The sequence below is a fragment of the Nycticebus coucang genome, chromosome 18 (assembly GCF_027406575.1).
Source record: "Nycticebus coucang isolate mNycCou1 chromosome 18, mNycCou1.pri, whole genome shotgun sequence".
NCBI lineage: Eukaryota > Metazoa > Chordata > Mammalia > Primates > Lorisidae > Nycticebus > Nycticebus coucang.
Genome location: NC_069797.1, coordinates 52,135,896 through 52,155,975, shown reverse-complemented (window position 1 = coordinate 52,155,975; position 20,080 = coordinate 52,135,896). Strand labels below are relative to the sequence as shown.

The 20,080-nt window shown below is 38.8% G+C and overlaps 1 protein-coding gene across 2 annotated transcripts in view; it reads right to left on the bottom strand.

The window, feature by feature from the left end:
- SPOP (speckle type BTB/POZ protein) overlaps positions 1-20,080 on the bottom strand; it is an 88,851-nt gene that overhangs the window by 29,971 nt on the left and 38,800 nt on the right. Inside the window, exon 2 of one of the 2 annotated variants that reach the window (XM_053569224.1) lies at positions 11,192-11,242. The exons of the other annotated variant lie outside the window; for it this stretch is intronic. The gene's annotated coding sequence lies outside the window, so the exon portion shown is untranslated. The remainder of the gene's footprint in view (positions 1-11,191; positions 11,243-20,080) is intronic. 2 annotated transcript variants of the gene reach the window in all.

The following is a 20,080-nucleotide window of genomic DNA, read 5'->3' as shown; positions in this document are numbered from 1 at the left end:
ATGGGTATAAGAAGACACAGACAAGGGTTCTCAATGTGACGTTGCTTATTACAGTGAAAAACTAGAAACAAACTACAAATCTATTAGGAGGGGGCTACATAAATTGTTTTATAATACTTTTGCATGTATGTATCTGTAAATAATACATAATATTAAATTTAAATAAATGTACAGTGTATGTCATTCCAAAACTTGCTTTTTTTATTAGCACTGTGTTCAATGTACACGGTGTTAAAGATCTAGTTCATTAATTTTACAGCCTTCCAATACACAGAAATAAACAAAAAAAAAAAAAAAAAACACTGACAACATATGTTATCAGTTTCATGATGGGAAAAGGAGGCAGAAGAATGAGACTGGGAAAAAGTATAAGATACTTCAAATTTATCTCTAATGTTTCTTTTAAAATAAGGATGACACAAGGCAAATATGATAATACAAGTATCTATTAGGAATGACAGATACTTGAGTATAAACTACTCTTTGCTATGTTCTGCTTTTTAAAAAAAATTATAGCAACAGTGTAAGGATGTGTCCCATTATATCACACACTGTCTGATTCATAATACCCAAGGGAGAAATTTCTTTCCTGAACACCTGGCTTATTTTCAGCGAGAACAGACAGTATGAATCTTGTAACTGATCAAGTTGCCCTCTTTGCTTAGAAACTAGGAAGCACTAAGACAAATTTGTGACTCATCTCTTCAAACTATAGGCCCATATACCCATTTTATATGCTATATTTTATATAGGATTATATGCTCATTCTGTAATAGCTTTATTAATTTTTTTATTCTCTTTGCTATAATTTTATCTACTTTTTGTTTTGTATATATAAAGTATTTTTGGAATCTGCCTCAAATCCCTTGTAGAAAGAGGTATAGATGAGTAACAACAACAAAACACTGAATAGTAATTCAATTCATAAATAGTCACTGACTACTCAGGGGTCCTCAAACTGCGGTCCGCAGGCCACATGAGGCGGTGTGATTGTATTTGTTCCCGTTTTGTTTTTTTTACTTCAAAATAAGATGTGTGCAGTGTGCATAGGAATTTGTTCATAGTTTTTTTTTGGCCGGGGCTGGGTTTGAACCTGCCACCTCCAGCATATGGGGCCGGCGCCCTATCCACTTGACCACAGGTGCCGCCCCATAGTTTTTTTTTTTTAAACTATAGTCTGGGCCTCCAACGGTCTGAGGGACAGTGAACTGGCCCCTTGTTTAAAAAGTTCAAGGACCCCTGATGGATAATAAACATAAGAGAGATTAATAAGCTGTAGCTGTACCTTCACAGAGTAATACTATACATATTAATAACTGGAATCAAATTGTTTCCACTGGTTATAACAATACATAATAGGCATTTACAATAAAACTATCCCATGGGGGCAGCGCCTGTGGCTCAAAGGAGTAGGGCACTGGCCCCATATGCTGGAGGTGGCAGGTTCAAACCCAGCCCCAGCCAAAAACTGCAAAACAAACAAACAAACAAAAAAACTATCCCATGTAATCACAAATAAAATTAATAGTCTTATACACACGGTGTGCTATTTCACTTAAGGTAGCAAAATTTAAACACTGCAAGTGGCATTTGGACCTCCCTGGTTTGTGCAATTCATGACTCCATAACAAGAAGAAGAGACCAGATGCTACTGTAGTTACCTCCAAGATAGGCTTGCATTTGATGGAAAACACATTCTCATAGAACTGTTTATTTGCCCATACAACTTAGCCAGTTTTGCAAATCCCAGTCACCATTAATGGCCAGAAAGGAATTTTAAAATTCTTGCTCTAGGGGCAGGATGGCAATGAAGAAGTGAATTTTATAGGTTAGTTAAAAACAAAAATAATTGACTCTGGAGCTGTGGATTGCTCTACATTGAGAGATCATAAACTACTAATTTGAGCTTATTTTAAAGTTACAAAAAAAGTCTTCAACTTTATCTAACAACTAACAATTTAAGAATTATCTAAGACAAAGGAAAGGCCAATTTTTAAAATCCAGTTTTTTTAATGCCTTAATTATTGCTACTGTTGAAGCATGGTCCATTATTAAAACTAGAAAAAAAAACACGTTGGTGTTGGCCATTTTTCCCATCTTTTTTGCTTCTGACTTGTTTTGTAGCCAAGTCTTTTATTTTATTTTTTTAATAACACCATATTTCTTCCAATTTTTTAAAACGTCCAATCCCTCAGCTAGTAGAACTTAGAGGCTCAGACTCTGAGGAGTTCTAACCACACAACCTGCTGGGAGGGAAATTGACTAGGATAACACAAGTCTAATTAATTTCACTTATAGCAGGCACCCTGGGCAAAGTGTTCATCAGCAAAGTAGCTTGGTGCTATATGACCTCTGTAGCACTTCATGCCAATTGCTGCAGATGCCAGCAGAAAAACAATTTTAGAAAAAAAGAGATATGCTTGAGGGGCATACTTTGAGAAACTTTGCAGGAGACAACTAAAGCCAAAATATATTGTTCCTGGCTTCAAACAAGTTAGGACAAGACTGTCCAGGTTCTCTAATGAGAAATTTATTTTCCAATGCTTACCAAACTTTCTAGTATTCTGACAACTCTGAGGCTGAACATAATGTTATATACCACTATTTATTTTCCTACTTACTCTATTAAATCTTGGTCTGTGAGGATAGACCTCTTCTGAGTCACAACAAAAAATATACTTTAATATATCTCATTCAACTATAATACTGCTTAAATTCCAATGAAGGTAGTACATCTAGCAACTAATAGCAACCTCTAATGGAATGATTCCTCCTGGCAAATATCAGTCCATGAAGCCATTAACTATTTTTGACAAGAAGTTCAAGTCAGTCAATACAATATGATTCGTAACTAGAATGTTAAACTTTGAAGAGCAGACAGAAGTGAAAAAGAAAATGTATTACAAACCAAGTATCTTTAATTGAACAATCAGAAATCCCCCTGTCCCCCCCCCTTTTTTTTTTTTTGAGACAGTCTCACTTTGTCGCCCTGGGTAGAGGGCCACAGCATCACAGGTCTCAAGAAACCTCAAACTTTAGGCTCAAGTGATTCTCTTGCCTCAGCCTACCAAGTAGATGGGACTACAGGCGTCCACCACAACACCTGGCTGTTTTTGGAGATGGGGTCTCGCTCTGGTTCAGGCTGGTCTCGAACCGGTGAGCTCAGTCAATCCACCTGCCTTGGCCTCCCAAAGTGCTAGGATTACAGGCGTGTTTGTTTGTTTGAGACAGAGTCTTACTCTGTTGCCTTGGGTAGAATACTATGGCATTAGCCTACCTCACAGCAACCTTAATCTCTTGCCTCAGCCTCCCAAGTAGCTGGCAGTATAGGCATCCATCACAATGCCCAGCTAGTTTTTCTATTTTTAGTAGAGACGGGGTCTTGCTGTTGCTCAGGCTGGTCTTGAACGCCTGAGCTCAAGCAATTGCAATCCATCCACCTCAGCCTCCTAGAGTGCTGGGATTACAGGTGTGAGCCACCACACCTGGCTGAAACATTGTTTTATTACCAGAAATTCATTACATTGAAATCTGATATACTTAGCATTATTCAAAGAGCTGTTTTAGAGATAATGTCAAAAATGGTTGAGTATCTGCAATTTTGCATGGTTCAACCTAACACATGGCATGTATAAGCGAGATGGTTGGGATTGTAGCTTCTTGCCAGAGAATGGTTTGTTAGAGATTTTTAAAGAGCCTAACTTTTTTTCTTTTGATTTAAAGCCTTGTACAGTTTCCAAGTAAAGAAAAATTCCAGTGTCATAACTATTTTAAACCTGAGAGACACTGGCATTTTCTAAAACAGAAGATGCCAAAAAGATTGTTGACAATAATAAAAAAAAAAACTATAAAAGACATGGTTATACTCATTTTTGAGAAACTAATGTGATCTAAAAGGAGCTTTTTATTTCTTCTGTTACAGTGTACTCAGTCATATATAGCCCAGGAGGTAATAATTTCTTTCTCATTAACCCAGGACAGTTATTACAGGTCATACTGACTTCCTCTGCTGCAAGGTTTGAATGACTTTAGAATATTTGTTATGAGTAAATTTTCTGCTTTCAATCTAGTCTAACAAAATATAATTTCTTTTTAGAGACACTTCCTAAAATGAAACCAAGGCAATGAAGAAAGACCTCTATCAGCAGTGTCTTATATCTTTTATCAGGTTCATGCTTTGTAAAATTTTACAAGTTAAAGATGACTGCTTTTCTGTTTACATCTTTTAAATTCTTTAACTTTACACCTACAGAAAGATTTAGCAATATAGAGACCAAGAAGAAAAAAATCAACAGCCTAACCAAAAAAAAAAAAAAAAAAAAATAGGCAAAGAACCACTACTGATGTATAGAAATGGAAATACCAATGATTCTCAAACATATGAAAAGATACTCAGCTCTCATTCATACTAATATAAAATGCAAATTAAGCCACACATTGATTCACCCACTGAATTGGCAAAGATCAAAATGTTTGATAACACTTGCCCAGGGTAAGAAGAACATTTCTGGCTGGAGTACAAATTGTTACAATTTCAGTGAAAGGCAATGTCTATCAGAGTAAGAAGTGCACATACCCTTTTATCCAGCAATTCTACTTCTAGAAATCTATCCCTACTGATATATTTAAAATGATAACTATAACAGCCTTTCCACTGTGGCATTATTTATAAACACAAAAAAAGTGTAAGTAACCTAAAAGTCTATCAAAACTAGATTTTATAGTACAGATAAATGATGTAATAAAAAAGTATCTATAAAAAAAGAATGAGGAAACTCTGGTCTTTTTAATAGAAAAAGATATATTTGTTATAACATATAAAGAATATCTCTGAAAAGCCATACAAGACTCTAGGGACACTGGTTATTTCCATGGAAGGAAACTGGGTACCCTTGTGGGAAGGAGAAGTTCTATTATATTCCTTTGGTGCTTTTTGAATTTTGAACCATGTGATTATATTACCTATCCAATTGGCAAGTTAAGAAATTTAAAACTGAATTAGCAGCCTTTATGATTAGTTTTTCCAAGTTGTGATAAGGCTTATAAATCAGATCCCCAAGAGAAACAAGAGGTATGAATAAAATGGACCTTCTTCTCAGGACCATCACAGCCTCAGCGTACTTCCCTGACCTCCCCTAACACCTACCTTTCTCAATCCCAATGCTTTAGTCACTCAGATCTTTAACTCTGTTCCATGAGCACTTGAGGCTCTTTCCTTGGCCTGCGAAGTTTTTTCTTCCTTAAGGTCTTTTCAGGCGGCACCATGGCTCAAAGGAGTAGGGCGCCAGCCCCATATGCCGGAGGTGGTGGGTTCAAACCCAGCCCCAGCCAAAAAAAAAAAAGGTCTTTTCATAGCTGGCCCCTTATCATTTAGGTCTCCTATCAAATGTAGTTACCTTCAGAGAAATCCTCCCTGACTACTCAATCTGAAGCAGTCCCCACTTCTAGCCTGTTCCTCTCATCACATTATTTTATTTTCTTCTTTAGTACCACTACCTGAAATGACCTTGTTTTTATTTTTTCACTTGTCTGCTGTGTTCCCATAAAAGTTAAGCTCAATTACAAAACAGTATTTCCCCTGTGCCTAGAATGGTGTCATAATAGGCACTCAATAAATACTTGTTCGATGAAATTTCTGTTCAATAACTAGCCTTTTTCTCTTTAGGGATATTTTTCCTTAATGAATTCTAGTTAAGAAGTTAAAATTTATTATTATTATTATTTTTTTTTTTGTAGAGACAGAGTCTCACTGTACCGCCCTCGGGTAGAGTGCTGTGGCGTCACACGGCTCACAGCAACCTCTAACTCTTGGGCTTACGCGATTCTCTTGCCTCAGCCTCCCGAGCAGCTGGGACTATTTACAAGTTGCTAAATCAATGTAGCTACAGGAATCTAGGCATACTTTTATGTTCATCTCGCTCCAATTTTAAAGAACTCATTAAATACATTCCAAAACTACTATTTACACTCTCCTTTAATAAAAAAAAATTTTTTTTTAATTCAAGAATACTTGCAAGAGGGTGGCACCTGTGGCTCAGTGGGTAGGGTGCCGACCCCACATACCGAGGGTGGCAGGTTCAAACAAAAAAATAACCGGTGTTGTGGCAGGCGCCTGTAGTCCCAGTTATTCGGGAGGCTGAGGCAAGAGAATCACCTAAGCCCAGGAGTTGGAGGTTGCTGTGAGCTGTGTGATGCCACGGCACTCTACTGAGGGCGATAAAATGAGACTCTATCTGTACGAAAAAAAAAAAAAAAAAAGAATACTTGCAAGAAAAGGGAAACCTGAAGGACTGTGGGAAAGAGTTCTTTTTTTTTTTTTTTTTTTTTCTTTTTTTTTGTAGAGACAGAGTCTCACTGTACTGCCCTCGGGTAGAGTGCCGTGGCGTCACACGGCTCACAGCAACCTCTAACTCTTGGGCTTACGCGATTCTCTTGCCTCAGCCTCCCGAGCAGCTGGGACTACAGGCGCCTGCCACAACGCCCGGCTATTTTTTTGTTGCAGTTTGGCCGGGGCTGGGTTTGAACCCACCACCCTCGGCATATGGGGCCGGCGCCCTACTCACTGAGCCACAGGCGCCGCCCGGAAAGAGTTCTTGAATCCACACGACCATAGTGAGAGAAGCACATTTCCCAGAATAAGTCAATCTTGGTTATAGAAAGTACCATTACGGCAGCTGTCAGAAATGAAGGCTAAGCCTTAAAGTTATTTCAAGTTAAATTCTATATTATAAAATTCCAATATATTGAGCAAATTGAGGCAGATCCTTAGCATTTAGTTGGATTTGACCTATAATTTTCATATCTGACACTAAGGTCAATGGTTTTAAAATTGACACAGAGAAAAGATAAATAACATTAAATACATGCAAGTGTAAACATGTATACATGTGAACACATCATAAAAATATGTCTAGGCTAGGCCTAGTGGCTCATGTCTATAATCTCAACATTTGGGGAGGCCAAGGCAAGAGGACAGCTTGAACCCAGGAATTTGAAACCAGCTAGGCAAAAAAGCGAGACCCTATCACCACTGAACTCCAGCCTGGACAGCACAGCAAGACCCTGTTTCCCGCTCTCCCCTTTTTTTTTTGAGACAGAGTCTTACTTAGTTGCCCTTGGTAGAGTGCCATGCCATCACAGCTCACAGCAAAACTCTAGGCTCAAGTGATTTTTTCGCCTCAGCCTGGGACTACAAGCACCTGCCACAACACCTGGCTATTTTTAGATCTCGAACCTTTGAGCTCAGGCAATCCACCCACCTTGGCCTCCCAGATGCTAGGATTACAGGCATGAGCCACTGGTGGCACCCGGCCAAAGACCCTGTCTCTTAAAAAAGAGGAAAAAAAAATGTGTAGGCATGTACCTAAGTATTTTCTACACCAGGCTATGATGTAGGCCACATTTCTGGCATAGATATTTCTCTAATTTCTCTAGTTAGGAGCTGAATTGCTCTTATAACTGCTGTATGTAAGAAAAACTCAGAAACAAGTACAGTATTATGCATGTAAGTCGGTACCTTTAAGATCTTCCCAGTTTACAGATACTTCTTAGGCGAGTATAGGTTCTGAAATGATTGTTATTAGATGCACATTTGTGCATAAAATGGCTATTTTCCCTTCTTCTACTCAACATAAGTGTTGTAAGAGTTTTATAGAAATGCCTAGCTAGTAAGGCTTATCCAAAGTCAAGCTGAAGATAAACAAGAAGGTACATGAAAGACTCTGAAGTCATAAACACAGTAGGATAACAACAGAATGCTCCTACTGCCTCCCATGCCTCAGTGTGAGCTGGCTGTTTATAGTATTAATGCCCTTCTTACATGTTATAAATAACTACAAACTGTCCTTGTCCCCAAGGAAACCTTAGCAGCTAGCTCAAAGGTTAAAATAGGAAATAATTCTCACTTTAGATGTAACTTTTCCAGTTAGTAAAAATAAAATAAATAAGCAGAAAAATTTACTGGCAATGTCAATTATAGAATGGGGGAATCATTCCCTCTCCCTAAAAACTATCTGTTATGTAAGAGTTATTGATATAGACATATGAGCATATTTCTCTACTCCCAAAATATGTCCAGGGACAGTGCAATGCATCTCTGCTCCAAATGCAGGTTTGTCCTAGAAGGGATAAGTGCCACTCAACCACTTCGAAGCACTTCAAGTCCACGGACCTTAAACTTTTGTTTTGCTTTTTAATTTTAAAGTCTTTTAAACAGAAGACTGCTTAGCTAAATATATACATATCATAGCAATAGCAGAAAAAACTCCTGTCTCCATTTGGATGGTGGATCCAGCAGAATAAACTATGGTTGCCACAACCACAGGTTTCCCAGGTGATGTGCTGCTATTGTTAATTACAAACCCCCTACTAGGAAGAAAAACTCCTCTGGCTCCTTTAAAAAAAAACCACAGATAAGGCTAGTCAGATTAAGCTTCTCCAAACATCACTTTCAAAATCCATCACCTGGGAAACATCTGAATCGGAAGGACATGAATCCAAGTCAGCAAAGAAACCTGATAATAAAGGGGCTATTTCATTTCAAAGTGGGTCTCATTTACAAAAGAAAATATCTTTAGAAATGAAGTTAGAGGCCAGGCATGATGACTCACCCCTGTAATCATAACACTCTGGGAAGCTGAGGCAGGTGAGTTACTTTAGCTCAGGAGTTCAAGGCCAGCCTGAGAAACAGTGAGACCCTGTCTCTAAAACTAGCTGGGTGTTGTGGTGGGTGCCTGAAGTCCTAGGTGTTTGGGAGGCTGAGGCAAGAGGATCGCTTAAGCCCAAGAGTTTGAGGTTGTTGTAAACTATGATGCCACGCCACTCTACCCAGGGCAAGAAAGTGAGTCTGTGTCTCAAAAAAAAAAAAAAGAAGTTAGAAAGACAAAAACAAGCCATCAGCAACATCGCCATTCTCACAAATTAGAATCATGTGTTGATTCCACTGAATGGCTGAGGCAAAAATCTCTAGGGCCACAAACAGCGAACTTGGGAAAGATGATGATTTTAACACATCCTACATGTTATCACAAAGATTTCTTCTCTAGGTTGAGAAAATTACTTATTCTAAACAAGAGATGAAAAAGAATCATAAAGAGAAGGATGGAAAAAATCTTGTGGTTAAGAAGATTCTATTTATTTACAGTTAATATTCCCAAAGCTGTCTTGAGATTTGAGAACCTGGTGGTCTTTCACCCTCTCCCCTCAACTAAGACTATGAAGAACCTTACAAAATCTAAATAGTGAACAGATGAAAGGGTTGGCTCTAATACTATCTATGCCCAATCTTCAAGGAATTAAAAAATAGAAGTCATTTCATGAAAACAAATAGGCAGAGGCTACATAACCCCATAGGGTTCTCTGGCCTTCATAGGAGCCAAATTCAATAGGTGGTTCTCTTTGACCATCTATATTTTATTCCTACCATTTAAAAATATTTTTTGGCTGGGTGCCCGTGCTCAGTGGTTAGGGTGCCAGCCACATCCTCTGGAGCTGGTGGGTTCAAACCCGGCCCAGGCCTGCTACAAAAAAAAAAAAAAAGAAAGAAATAGCTGAGCATTGTGGCAGGCACCTATAGTCCCAGCAATTTGGGAGGCTGAGACAAAAGGATGGCTTGAGCCCAAGAGTTGGAGGTTTCCGTGAGCTATGACGCTACGGCAATCTACTAAGGGTGACAAAGTGAGACTCTGTCTCCAAAATAAATAAATAAATAAATAAATAAAACTATTTCTTGCTAACATGATTTGGCTATGAATCGGGCCCAAGAAATGAATTCCAAATGAGAAAGTCTAAGTTAAGTCTTAGGGTATACAATTTGGAGTAAGTTCACCAACTTGGAAACTGAAAAGGCCTATCTGCTCCAGAGGACTTGGTATACTGTAAGGCCAACCAATTGTGCCCAGTATTAACTAGATACCCTGTTTTCCCGAAAATAAGACATCCTCTGAAAATAAGACACACTTACAGGAAAGATAAGACGTCCCCTGAAAATAAGACCTAGCACGTCTTTGGGAGCACACCTTAAAATAAGACACTGTCTTATTTTTGGGGAAACAGGGTAGTAATCTAGCAGTATGGAATTCAGTATTCCCTGGAGACAATCTTCTTTCTGAAAGGCACCTAAACTTCCTTCCAACAATGAGAGAGAGAGAGATCAAGGTATTATGTATGCTTTTAATCTCCTCCTTGATGGTCTTAACTGAATAAACCTGACTGCTATTTACATGGACCATTTGCCTTACCCAGAAACCATCTGCTGAAAACAAATTCCCCTTTCTGCTAAAGTTATTAAAAATAAGCCAAATTCTATGCTAATGTTAAGGTCCTAAGTAAACTAAATATGGAACAAAGAATGGTCAGGAAGTTCTTAGTTTTCAGTGCTCATTCCAAAATTCATGACTCAAGGAAAAAATAAAAACCACACAGGCAGACAAAATAGGGGAAAGTTAGACAGAATGTCTGTCTTAACAGAATTTCCTGGCTCCTGATGATTTGTGTCAGAATTTAAAAGATTAAAATTCAGTAACACCTATTTCACCCAACAGAACTCTGTAAAAACATACATAAGCATTTGAGGCAAAAATTTCATCCCACAAAGAAAAGTTTCACAATGCTAGCCTAAATAGGAAAAAGATTTTTTTTCAATTACCCATAGAGAGATGAGCTCTCAGATACCATACACAAGGGCAGTCTGCTCAAAATCAAACTCCTTTTATAGAGTAAAACGAAGCCCACGAATTGCTAAGATATCTCTTTTAATAAACTGTAATTCTAATTTTCCTGGAGATCTTTCCTAGTAAGACAATCTTATAGTAAGGTCTCCATATCATGTATTACCACACATTGATTAAAAATTTAAATCTAAACATCTTTCTTTCCTCCACCATAAGTGAAAAGCCTAGACCTATGATATTTATCTGAGAAGATCTGAATAAATAGTTCGGTTACTATTTACTTTTTAAAGCCATGTAGGAAAATTCTTCTTTAACACTATAAATGACCCTTATTTATAAAAGAAAACCTTATATGCCTACCTTATATAACTTCAAATTGAAATATCATTTGCACCAAAAGTGAAACAGTAGAATGTACTCAAAATGTGCATTTTTTAAAGCCATGGTAAATACCTGTACGCATTTCATTTTTTTTCTCATGATTAAACTATGTTTAAAATAAAACTATGTAAAAACTCATCGAGTTAAGTCAGTAGGAAAACTCTTAATTTGTCTTGCCTAACAGGAAATCCCTGTTGGAAACAGAGATGATGAATCAGACTTAACTAGATTCAGAATCTCATACAAGTTTTACTTACTTTGGTTATTCTTACAAGGGAAAATCTCACAAAAAGGTGATACACTTGCAAAGAAACGATTAGTAAGACAGATTTACTACTCAAAATTTACAATTCTTATACCTCATCATTAGCTCTGAATGCTTTAGTTCTTAATTATCTCTCAGAAAGATTGTACTTAGAAAAGGAAATCAAGAAAAATCCAAGCCATTTCTTCTAATGAACTGCCCTGTGAGTGCAACAAAAATGAAATACGTGACTTGCCCCATGATAATATTTATAAGAAAGCAGTGATCGGGAGGCGCCTGTGGCTCAGTCGGTAGGGCGCCAGCACCATATGCCCAGGGTGGCGGGTTCAAACCAAGCCCTGACCAAACTGCAACCAAAAAATAGCTGGGCGTTGTGGCAGGCGCCTGTAGTCCCAGCTACTCGGGAGGCTGAGGCAGGAGAATCGCCTAAGCCCAGGAGTTGGAGGTTGCTGTAAGCTGTGTGAGGCCACGGCACTCTACCGAGGGCCATAAAGTGAGACTCTGTCTCTACAAAAAAAAAAAAGAAAGCAGTGATCACTTTTGCCAGGTCCCTCATAAAATGATAAAAGGATTACTATGAAGTGTTTATGCAAAATACTCTTTTTAAAAAGTGCTCTAGCGGGTCATGGTGGCTCACACCTATAATCCCAGTACTCTGGGAGGCCAAGGTGGGTAGATTGCCTGAGCGCACCAGCTCACGAGTTCGAGACCAGCCTGAGCAAGAGTGAGACCCTAGCTCTAAAACAGCTGGGGGTTGTGGCCAGTACCTATAATTCCAGCTACTCCGGAGGCGTAGGCAGAAAACTGCTTGAGCCCAGGAGTCTCAGGTTGGTATGAGCTATGATGTCATAGCACTCTACTGGTAAACTACCAGGGGTGACAAAGTGAGACTCTTGTCTCAAAAAAAAAAAAAAAAAGTGCTCTATTTGGAAGATAAGGGAATTTGAACAAAAAAAGGGGGGGGGGGAGGTGCTTTGTGGGCAAATTACACCAAAGCAAGGCACATTTAAACAAGCCATGTATCCTCCAGTTTTCTGTTTTAGAAGCAAACAAGGTTTTCTATATGGCCCAGGTTTGAGTGCAATGCAATCTTGGCGCAATACAGCCTCAAACTCCTGGTCTCAAGCTATCCTACTGCCTCTGCCTTCTGAGTGAGGCCTAGAGGTGTGCACCTCTGGACTTGGCTCTATGGTTTTAATAAATAACTGCCACACTGAGATTTGAGGAGGGGAATGGTTACTAAAGACTGGATTAATGCTGATTATACAAGAGAGAGAAAGAGGTTTTCCGTCACAGGCTGGTGAGATTTCTTAACTAAGCAACAATACCATCCTAATAATCTACCCTATCCTACAAGTGACTCAAAACAGGGATAAGAATAGTTGAAATTCTGGAGTTATCTTCTCTTTCCTGGGAAAATGAAGTATTGCATAAGTCATGGGCAAGTGATTCTTTGAAAACAGAATCTATTCCTGAAAATGCAAACATCAACTTTAACTAGGACACAGGTACAAATAAGCTTCTCTTAGGCTATAACAGGTTTTGGCAAACCAAATCCAGTTACTATCGGCAATGGAATGAGCTATCACCAAAACTGTGCTAAGCTACTAATGCAGGCTGTTTACTTAGGAGGCTGAGGTTAGAGGATCACTTGATCAGATGCCATAAAATAAAACCTACAAAAATCTCATGAAGTTCAATTAAGAGCAGAAGTCAGGTCAAATTCACTCAGCATATATTTACTGAGTACCAACTGTACACCAACTGTGCAAGGCATTCTTTGGGATACAGTGGTAAAAGACACAGACAAGATTCCTTACCTTCTGAGGATAGAAAGACAAATGCCTTTTAAGACTGTAAGTCTAGCACTCTGAGAGGCCAACGCAGGAGATTGCTCGAGCTCAGGAATTTCAGACCAGCCTGAGCAAGAGGGAGAGACCCTGCCTCTACTAAAAACAGAAAAACTAGCTGGACGTAGTGGTGCACATGTCTAGTCCCAGCTACTCAGGAGGCTGAGGCAAGAGGATTGATTGCTAAGCCCAAGAGTTTGAGGTTACTGTGAGCTATGATGACACTACGACATTCTACCCAGGGCAACCGAGTTAGACTCTTTCAAAAAAAAAAAATTTTGTAAGTAACAAGGCAGAAGGTACCAATCAGCTCTAACAACTGAAAATGAGTATCTGTGATTTTTAAAGCAGAAACCAATACCTTTACTGAATCCTTTATTTACACTCTAATTATTTTAGGCTTAAGGTTCTGGTTCCTCAGTTAACTTGCCAGAATTAACATTTTCAGGCCCCATGGACTGGCAAAATTAAACAGTCTGACAATACTAGTAAGGGATGCTAGCAACAGGGAGACTATCACAATGTTGGTAGAACAACCTGGTACTACCACTTTGGAAAATAGTTTATTCTCATCTAATAAAACCGAAGATTCAGCAATTCTACTCCCAAATATATGGCCTAGAGAAAGTCTTGTGCATGTCTATCAGCACATGTTAAACAAAAATGTTCATAGCAGCATTCTTCCCAACAGTCAAAAACTAGAAACAATCCAAGCGTCCATCAATAGTAGAGTAGAGGCCAGGTGTGGTGGCTCACGCCTATAATCCTAGCACTCTGGGAAGCCAAAGTGGGTGGATTACTTGAGCTCAGGTGTTCGAGACCAGCTGGAGCAAGAGCAAGACCCTCATCACTAAAAAAGTAACTGAGTGTTGGGTGGCACCTGTAGCTCAGTTGGCAGGGCGCCAGCCACACACACCAAGGGTGGCAGGTTTAAGCCTGGCCTGGACCAGCTAAAACAACAATGACAACAACAACAAATAGCTGGGCATTGTGGCAGGCGCCTATAGTCCCAGCTACTTGGGAGACTGAGGCAAGAGAATCGCGTAAGCCCAAGAGTTTAAGGTTGCTGTGAGCTGTGCCACCATAGCACTCTACCTACGGTGACAGCTTGAGACTGTCTCAAAAAAAAAAAAAAAAAAAATATAGCCGGGTGTGTTGGCGGGCACCTGTAGTCCCAGCTAGTTGGGAGGCTGAGGTTAGAGGATCACTTGAGCCTAAGACTTTGAGGTTGCTGCAAGCTATGATGCCATAGCGCTCTACCGGGGGCAAGAAAGTGAGATTATATATCTCAAAAAACAAAAACAAAAACAAATAGTAGAGTAAACACATAAATTGTGATATATTCAAATAATGCCATACTGCAATGGAACTAAACTATAATTTTATATAACATGGATAAAAATTATAAACATATTAGGTTCTGAGAGACGACACAAAGGATCACATATTATATCATTCCATTTACACAAAGCTTTAAAGCAGACAAAACTAAACTATATTGGTTTGGAATGAATCCTAGATGGTAATAAGCAAATGATTACCACAAACGTCAGAATAGTGGTCACCTCTGAGCAACAATATATTTCTAGAAGGGATACACAGCAGGCTTCCTCTAGGTCAGTGGTTCTCAACCTTCCTAATGCTGCGACTTTTTAATACAGTTCCTCATGTTGTGGTGACTCCCAACCATAAAATTATTTTCATTTATGGTTGGTGGTAACCACAACATGAGGAACTGTATTAAAGGGTTGCGGCATTAGGAAGATTGAGAACCACTGCTCTAGGTGCTGACAATGACATTTCTAGGTCTAATTGGTGGTTATGTAAATATTTTACTTTTATAAATAATCCTTAAACTACAGAGTGATGTTTTGTGTATTTGTTATATTCCATAAAATGTTCAAAACATGCATTATTGAAATAACCTAATAGAGTAGTAGATCTCTACCTACCCATCTAGCTTCCAATATGTCCTGCGGAAAATACACTTAAAAAATAGACAATTCACGATTAGAACTCAGTAATAAAGCAGAGCCTCCCAGGAATGAATGCCTATAGACAGGACTTCCTATTATACTCCTTTTCTTTGAATCTATTTTATTTTTTATTTTTGAGACAGAGCCTCAAGCTGTCGCCCTGGGTAGAGTGGCTTAGCATCACAGCTCATAGCAACCTCAAACTCCTGGGCTCAAGTGATTCTCGTGCCTCCGCCTCCCAAGCAGCTGGGACTACAGGCACCTGCCATAATGCCTGCCTAATTTTTGGTTGCAGCCATCATTGTTGTTTGGCGTGCCCAGGCTGGATTCGAACCCTCCAACTCAGGTGAATGTGGCTGGTGCCTTAGCCGCCAAACCCTTTTCTCTGAATTTAAATGCAATACCTAAGATCTGTAAATCAGGGAAATTTTCTGCACCAACATAAATGTTTAAATATATACACGACTACTTACCATGAGCCATAAAAGCCTTACAATGGCCAAAAAGACCCTGCACAATCTGGACTCATTACCTCTCTGGCCTCACTTCACTTTCAACTACATTCTCCTGAGCTCACTAAGTTCCAGCCATACTACCCTCTTTGTGGTGGTTCCTCAGACAGAATTGGCCCATTCCTGCCTCAGTGCTCTGTACTCACCATTTTCTGTATGGGTAACTCTTCTTAAACATCGTTTCTGTGAGCCTTCCCTGACACCCTTAAAAATGTAATCCCCTCCCCCAACAGCCACAACCCTATTCTTGTCTCATTATTTTTTTCTATAGCACATAATGTCATCTACCATACCATATCTTTTACAATCTGTTCTAACTGGAAAATAATCCCCAACAAAGGCAGGTTCTTGTCTATTTTGCTGCTGTACCCAGACAGTGTCTGGCACATGGAAGGCCAGAAACAAATACTTATCAATAGTGGCTGAATTAATCTTTTCTTTTGGATTTCCATCCTTGAAAGATTAGACAGTAACTACTCAAAAAATGTACTCAAAAAACTGAATGTTTCCCCTCTGTCAAATTAACAGTTTAATTTACTAACAAGTTTCAGGTTTATGCTCTTATTAATATTAATGAGTCATAGTTAAGACTTCTAAAACGTTGAAACAAACCTAACCCTATTTTACCCTAAGAAATGTGTAATAACTGTTTTTAACGTTAAGTATGCTGTTGAGGGCACAAAGAGACAAGAACTCTCATATGTTGCTGGTGAGAGTGTAAAATGGCACTATTAAGGGAGTATTTGACAATATGTAGCATTAAAATTGAGTGCTTGCTTCCTTTATACTTTTTCTTTCTTTCTTTTTTTTTTTGTTAAACAGTCTCACTTTGTTGCTCTTGGTAGAGTGCCATGGGGTATCATAGCTCACAGCAACTTCAAACTCTTGAGCTCAAGAGATTCTCTTGCCTCAGCCTCCCCAGTAGCTAGGACTACAGGCACCTGCCACAATGCCCAGCTATTTTTAGAGAAGGGGTCTCACTCTGGCTCAGTCTGGTCTCAAAATGGTGACCTCAGGCAATCTATCCGTTCAGCCTCCCATGTGTTAGAATTACAGGCAAGAGCCACCACACCTGGTTACTTTTTTCTTATTTTTAAGTTTGTAAAAAATAAGCACACTTTACTTTTATAGTCAGATAAAAATGTTTTATAAAGAATTATGTAAACATGGCTCGGTGCCCATAGCACAGTGGTTACAGCGCCGGCCATATACACTGATGCTGGCAGGTTTGAACCCATCCGGACCAGCTAAACAACAATGACAACTACAACAAATAGCCAGGTGTTGTGGCAGGCGCCTGTAGTCCCAGCTACTTGGGAGGCTGAGGCAAGAGAATCGTTTAAGCCCAAGAGTTTGAGATTGCTGTGACCTGTGATGCCACGGCACTCTACCCAGAGCAACAGCTTGAGACTGTCTCAAAAAAAAAAAAATTATGTAAACAAAATATAATTTCAAGAAGTTCTTTATGTTATGTTTTGACTCACACAGAAACAATAAAGGTTTCTGTATTGTATCCAGATGAAACATCCCAAGAGGGTGACTACAGTTAGAAAAAAATATATTTTTGACTTAGGAACTAAAAAAAGTTTTATAGCAGAGTTTCCAGAATGGAAGGGAAAACAAAACTCCATGGTGCAGTGTTCCATATAAGAGCATAATCTTCTTCTAAAGAAAGATTTAGGATAGAAACATTTCTCTGCAGCATAAAATATAGGGTTGATGTGGAAAGAGCAGGTAACCAACTCTATTCAAACAGTGACTACAATGACATAAGGAAGATAATTCGCTCAACAAAACTAGGTGACATGACAGATTCTTCTGAGTATACATACACCACTAGTACTTATTTTTTTTTTTTTGAGACAAAGTCTCACGATGTTGCCCTCGGTAGAGTGCTGTGGCATCACAGCTCACACCAACCTCAAACTCTTGGGCTTAAGCAATTCTCTTGCCTCAGCCTCCCAAGTAGCTGGGACTACAGGTGCCTGCCACAACACCCGGCTATTTTTTTGGTTGCAGTTGTCATTGTTGTTTTAGCTGGCCCAGGCTGGGTTCGAACCCATCAGCCTTGGTGTATGTGGTCGGCACCCTACCCCCTGAGCTACGGGCACCGCCACCGACAGTACTTTTGATGGAATACTTCATCTACATTAAAATCAGAGTAAGCCTAGATCCAAAGGTTACTTTCCAACCACTATACTTATGGCCTAAACCAAATCATAAGGCAAGAACAGATTTGAGAGAACATATACAGGCCATCTGATATTCCATTTTAAGTTCTTATTGGTTGTTTTTTTAAAAAATACTCAGCACTCAAATTCTTCTCAATTTTTTAAAAATAGCTGATGTATTCATGAAACAGGTGGCTGCCCAAACTAGTTGTTAAGAAAGGAAGTCCTACTCAAACACTTACAGCAGGCAGAGTGTGTTATTAGAGAAGAGTAACAGTTTTCATTTGTAACACTTTAAGATTCCAAGTGCTCAAAGCTCTGAATAGGATCCAGGTTTAAAGGGTGAAAAAGCATGGAGCATAAAAATTGAAAATATACTCAACCTCACAATAATGAATAAAAGCACAATGGATTAAAGACTCCAGGAAAAAACTTATACATGAAAAGCACTGGTCATTGAAATATACAATCTTTAACAAAATTTATATGTAATAATTCTAATCAATTATCAAGGTGAAACCATATTTTGAAAATGAGTCCTTTGGCTAAGAGTGTTTCAAGAAACTCTTCTATTATATATAAAAAAAAGAAACTCTTCTATAAATATCAACTATGTCTGGATCATGCTGAACTTGTAAGAATTGTACAAACTGGATTGGAGTTCACTAAACAGCCCTCCATTTATTTATTGGGCAGAAAGTATTCTAGGAGTTTAAAAAAGTAAAAAACAAAATAAAACAATAATAACAAAACAACAAACAAACAAAAAACTTAGGAAAAGAGGAAAAGGTGAGTAGTCACTGACATTCATGAAAAACAGTTACTGGTGGCTCGGTGCCTATAGCTCAGTGGCTAGGGCACCAGCCACATACACCAGAGCTGGTGGGTTCGAATCCAGCCCGGGCCTGCCAAACAACAGTGACAACTACAACAAAAAAATTGCCAGGCATTGTAGCAGGCGCCTGCAGTCCCAGCTACTTGGGAGGCTGAGGCAAGAGAATCACTTAAGCCCAAGTGTTTGAGGTTGCTGTGAGCTGTGTGATGCCACGTCACTCTACCAAGGATGATATAGATGAGACTCTGTCTCAAAACAAAAAAAAAGAAAGAAAAAGAAAAGAAAAATAGTTACTGGCTATAAAACAATAAAAATGCAAAATATTAAAAGGCAAAGTTGCCAAATTTATAAGATTCCAAAAAGAATATATAAGGAAAGAAAATTTCATAATCTTTCATGCTCTGATACAAGAGGACCAGTATTACAAATTATAAAAGGTTTCTCTCATCCCTCTCTCTCACTCAAATAATGACTGTAAATACCAAAGTGTTAGACCCAGAGGAAGAATTTAAATAATGAGATATTTAGGACAAAATCAAATCACTGAGGCCAAAAAAGATGACGATGATGAACAAGAGAAGAAAAAGGAAAAGAAGGAAGATAATGATCAGAAGGGAGATGTTTAAGACTGTTCACTGGAATTTTATCTACAATAGGAAAAAAAAAGGAAAACAATTTAAACATCCATCAAAAGGGGGTTGGGGAAAAACTGAAATATTCTTACTGTGAAATAAAATGAAACAGCTGAAATGAGACCCCCTAGATCAGTGGTTCTTAACCTGTGGGTTACGACCCACAGGAAATATATTAAAGGGCTGCAGCATTAGGAAGTTTGAGAACCACTGCCCTAGATCTGTATGTAGCAACATGAATAGATTTTAGAAAATAAGAATACAAAATGACTGCTGTGCATATATGTATATATACACACCTACTCACACACTCATGTATAATTTATTGCCTTAAAATTAAACACATTAGGGTGGCACCTGTAGCTCAAGCAGCTAATGCACCAGCCACATACACCAGAGCTGTTGGGTCTGAATCCAACCTGGGCCTGCCAAACAATGACGACTACAACCAAAAAAACAGCCAGGCATTGTGGCGGGCGCCTGAAATCCCAGCTACTCAGGAGGCTGAGGCAAGAGAATCGCTTAAGCCCAGGAGTTGGAGGTTGCTGTGCTACCCAGGGTGATAGCTTGAGGCTCTGTCTCCAAAAAAAAAAAAAAAAATTTAAACACATTAAGTAATACATTTTCACACACACACATCTGCTTTGCACTGGAAGGATACTCACTAAATTCATGGCAAAAGGTTGTCTCTGGGAGTGAAGGTTGGAAATAGAACGGAGAAAGTAAACTTTTGGCTGACAGGGTCACAATCTTTTTGTTTGGCTCCCCTCCTCCAACGTTTTAAATCA